Source organism: Hordeum vulgare, chromosome 3H (genome assembly GCF_904849725.1).
Source record: "Hordeum vulgare subsp. vulgare chromosome 3H, MorexV3_pseudomolecules_assembly, whole genome shotgun sequence".
NCBI lineage: Eukaryota > Viridiplantae > Streptophyta > Magnoliopsida > Poales > Poaceae > Hordeum > Hordeum vulgare.
In genome coordinates, this window is record NC_058520.1 from 9,922,127 (window position 1) to 9,927,021 (window position 4,895).

Genomic DNA, 4,895 nt, shown 5'->3' on the forward strand with positions numbered 1-4,895 from the left:
CGATTTATGTTTCAGAGATGATGATAGTATAAAAGTTTAATATAGTGGCATGCACTGACGTGCTGCGTAGGTTCGTGGTGATCATAGTCATAGTGTCATGCTTTGTCTGCTGAAAGTCTGATAAGAAATGCTGCAGAGTGGTCGGTTACCGTCACGTGGTAGTTCCAGGCTTCCAGCGTGCCAAGATTATGATGTCCATGAAGCAGATGCAAAACCCATATAACTAGACAGGTTGTCTCCACTAACATATTTCTCTCCATATGCAAATATGTCATCACAACATTCAACCAAAGGGTCACCTGAGTATGCAACCTCGGTATGCAAACAATAGGAAAAAGCTAATGCATTTCCATTACATTATACAACTTATGTTCAAAATTAGTTTACAATAATACAATAATCATATGTACCTTCAATTTCAATTCTCAAATTATTTATCTCATTAATTATCTTCGTATAACAAAATTTCATTCAAATATATTCCAACCCTTAGCAGCAATATGTGTGGTACCATCTTATTCAACTGAAACCACTAGACATTGTTGAAACTAAGCAACTTCTTCACTCTACTCATCCTCATGACACCGTGCCACCCGACGCCAAGAGTGGTCAGCCCCGCGGCGATGGCAAATACCCTCCACCCGGCCACCGCAAACACGTAGGTGAGGACCAATAATGGCACGATGCACATGGCCACAAGTGCGGGAACCGGTAGTGGCACGCGGTATGGACGCTTCAGTGTAGGATGCCTCATGCGGAGCCATAGGAAAGAGCCGAACTCGAGTAACGTGCCGAGGCCATACATGAAGTTGGCCGTCGCTATAACGTCGTCGAACCCGAGGAAGGAGACGGCGATCGTGATGGCGGTCGATGCGGCGATGGCAACCCATGGAGTTCGGGTTCGGGCGTCGCGATGGGAGAAGACGGTTGGGAGGAGGCCCATTTCCGCCATGCCAAGGAGCTGAAATGTGCCACTGCTCATCTGGGCCTCGAACATGCCTATGGAGGAGAACACTGCACCAGCCCCTGTCCAGTACTTTAGCCATGGGCCCCCGATGATGCCTAGTTAGACATAGCAAAGTCAAAATCAATAGAGAAGCAAAATAAAAAATAGAACTGCCAGATTGAGACCTACATTGGTCAGCCCCGATCGTCCTAGCTTGATTATAGCACATGCATGTATTCTGTTTCTTGTGCCTCAAATAATCACCAGATGAGAGAGCATCCGGCAACTATCATGCTATTTTTTGTTGGTTCTCTACCCTTTCACTTTTCTGGAAAACATGCTGCATTTTTCATACTAAAAGATAACCCACATCTTGTGCGAATACAAGCATGTTTCACATGACTTATGAAGATTAATTATAATGAAGTGGCAGGCTGATTGTGTGGCAAACATAGGTACGTACTCATCGATGTGGATAGGTTACATGAATAGAAAAACATGTACTGAGATGCGTATTTGAGAATAGAGGATATGCACTTGACATATGCGTCGCCTTTTTCCATTGACCAAGGTTGTTTAATTAATTCGTAATCAAGGTATGGAAACACATTGAGCGCACTTCGTGCCATTGCACCGTTAGGATGCAAACGATTACACCAATGCGGACACACAAAGAATCACGTCGGTAAAGAACAAAGTCATCCAATACCAAACCTACACGTAGGAAATAGAAAAGAAAAATGTATAAAAATAGAACAACACTGATTCTTGCTGATTAGCTGCTAACCCAAAGAAAATAATGAAAGCACACATGATCCGAATATGTACACGACGAACAAGAGTAGAAGTCGCTCGACCCCCCCCCCCCTCCGTGCACCCGCTCACATGTCGCCGTCGCGGGCGATTGAAGGGCTTCAAACCCTAGCCTCTACAGGCCTCTCCCTCCTCCCTCCCCCTCCCCATGCACCATCACTCCTGGGGGTCGCCAGGTTCCGTGCGCGTGTTGGTGAAGGTGGCAGCGAGGCAAAGCTGCCATGCGTCTCATCGGGGAGCTTGGTACGCCGGGTCGGCAGCCCTGAGTGTGAAGGCGGCGACGACCTTGTCCGGCGGATGGTGCTATGTGTGTTGTTTGGCCCTTCTGGTCGTGCGGGCGGCGGTGGCTTCTCGCAGCATGGTTTACCCCGGCGGCTGCACCAGATCTGGATCACGGTGCACTGCTTCGGTCTTGTCCGCCCTCGTCGACTGCAGATCCGGCCATCTCTGAGTCCCATGCTTCGGGCTTGCTAGTGGACGTGATGGGGGAAACCCTCGGTCGATACCCCTTGACCTCGACGACGACGGTGGCTTCAGACCCGTTTCCCTTCTTGAGGGGGCGCTCAATTCCCTCCTTCCCCATCCTCCTACCTCCTCCTCGTCCCAGGTGAAAACCTTGGTTGTGTGTGACCAGGCGATGGCGGTTCTCCGGTATCGTGATCTTCTTGAAGATGCCGCATTGGAATGGTGGAGGTTTGTGGATTTGCATCGAGCTATCTGCACAGGTGGCGGTTGAGTGTTTTCTCTAGGATGTCATTGGTGTTGGGTGTGTGGTCTCCTTCCCGCTCAGGGTGTTTTGGTTCGTTGTCAGTGGTGTTGTTGGATTGCTAGCTGGTGGTACATGGTGCTCCAGTGGAACGAGCGGAGATGAGGTCTTCTCTTCGAAAACGTGTAACAATGTCACTTATGTGGCAGTTGTGTGTGACCTCCTCTAGTTAGCATCTTGGTCTAGCTGCTTCATCTTTTCTCTTGTATCAAGTATTTACCAATGTTTGCAACACCATTGTATCCCCTAGTCGGTTGATGGCTTCATTAATTTGGAGTCGAGCATGATGCTTTTTTATTTAAAAATAATATGGACACGACCATGTGAATTTCAACCATGCATGCACCAAGCAAGCAACCAAGAATAATATTTATGGACTCACACATTAACAATACACCATGACCCATCTGCCATGGTCGTGATCTGCTGCCACCAGCTCCATCGAGCAACCATGATCCGCCCATCAGCACCTCCGTGCAGCAACAATGTCACTTATGTTGCACATTACCTTTGCAACACCAAATTGCTATGATGGACCACCATTGCCCGTCGCCGTGTTCCATCTCCATATCTCGGTCATCTAAATCATGACAACAGAGGGACGGTGAAATGGCCGTTGTAGCAGAAACCTCCTACCGATCACGGGTCCTTTCAACAAAAACCATCTCCAAAAAGATGCCCCTAGGAGGGTACACCACAAATTTGAAGTCATCCGGACCTAGGGCTTTATACAGCCAATGTTCGGACACTGGGTGCATAATCAAGTCGTACCCTCACTCTTTTCGTCATTTTATCTCTTCTACTCCATCCAGGCTACCAATCTTGCCACCTTCAGAGACTCTCCTTCTCCTTATCGCTGGCTTCCGATATTACCATATGTCCATCACTCTCCTTTGACGGGTGTACCGAAGGCCTTGCTGCCATTGTTATCCACCGTCAGTCCACCATCATTATTAATCCAGTTTTATTGGTTCCAAGATGGAAGATGAAAAACAGAAGTATTATGGTGATGTCTAATCTCCCCATAAAAAAAGTGACGTCTAATCTCCCCATGAAAAACAGAAGTTTCAATGTACTATGATATTGCGATGTGTCTTTCAAAATGAGCATGACTATGATGTTTCAATGCATTATGATAGTCGTCGTGTGATGTGGGGCAATGCTTTCTTTTGGGATCTTAGATTGCCGGGAGTTTTATGTCTCCACCTTGCCTTAATATACTCCAAACTAAAAGCCATGATTTTTAAAAATTGTAAATTAATGCTCATGGAAAATTCTGTTTTATTACTTATGCAAGAGTGCATATTTTGTACATTTACTGAAACTTCTAATGAAAATTTACATATTATTTTAGTCCGCACTAAATACATTGTACTCCCTCCATCCAAATATATAGAGCAGAATACACTCTTCAAAAATTGCCTTTGACTACCGGATAGAGAAAACAATTAAGTATATGTTATAGTATACCATCAAATTCGTATGTGAAGAGTTTCTAATGATAGAACTTTTATATCTTAAATCTCATATATTATTAATCTTATGGTCAAAGGCAACATTAAAAGACTTATTAGATCTATATATATTTGGATTGAGACGGTACAATTTTTACATTTTTTATACTATTTAAAATTATAAAATGGGGAAAATATCATCCTGGGATCATAAATTTTGAAACTATACCACTCTAACAACATGCATGGTACATGCATGCCTTAATCTCCTCAACAATTAGTAAAATGGTATGAGAGCACACTACTAGGGAAAATCCTAGTAATAGCGCGGGGTATTTGCCTAGCAGTAGCGCGAACGGTGTTACAGGTAACTACTAACCCCATGCACAACACCTCCGCTAGCCCGCATGCCTCCCATGAAGCCATCACGCCATGACCACGCAAAAGCCACCACAAACCTCGACGCCGGCCAGAAGAACCAGGGAGCCGAAGCCTGCGACGCCTGCCATCTCCATACGCCCCTCCCCTCCAGGGCCGGATCTGGCCGAGGGCGGCAGGCCCGCCACCACCAGGGAGCGCCGCAGCACAGGCCGACCACCGTAGCCAGATAGCCATGCGGCAAGCTGGAGCCCCGACACCAAGGGCCCAAGCCCCTCGCACCAGATCTGGGCCGAACCCAGGTCTGACGCCGTCGAGATCAGGGCACATCCCCTATCCGCATCAGCCACTCCACACCGCCGCATGCAGCCTGCGCCCCCGCATGCAGCATGCGCCACCGCCGCCGCGCCGTCCCCCGGCCCAGACGGCCTGCGCCATCCAGCGTGGAGCTGGGCAAGGAGGAGGCCCCGCACATGGGAAGGTACTTTTTTGGCCTTGAGAGCGTCTCCCAGTCCACATCATAAAAAATTAGGGCCCC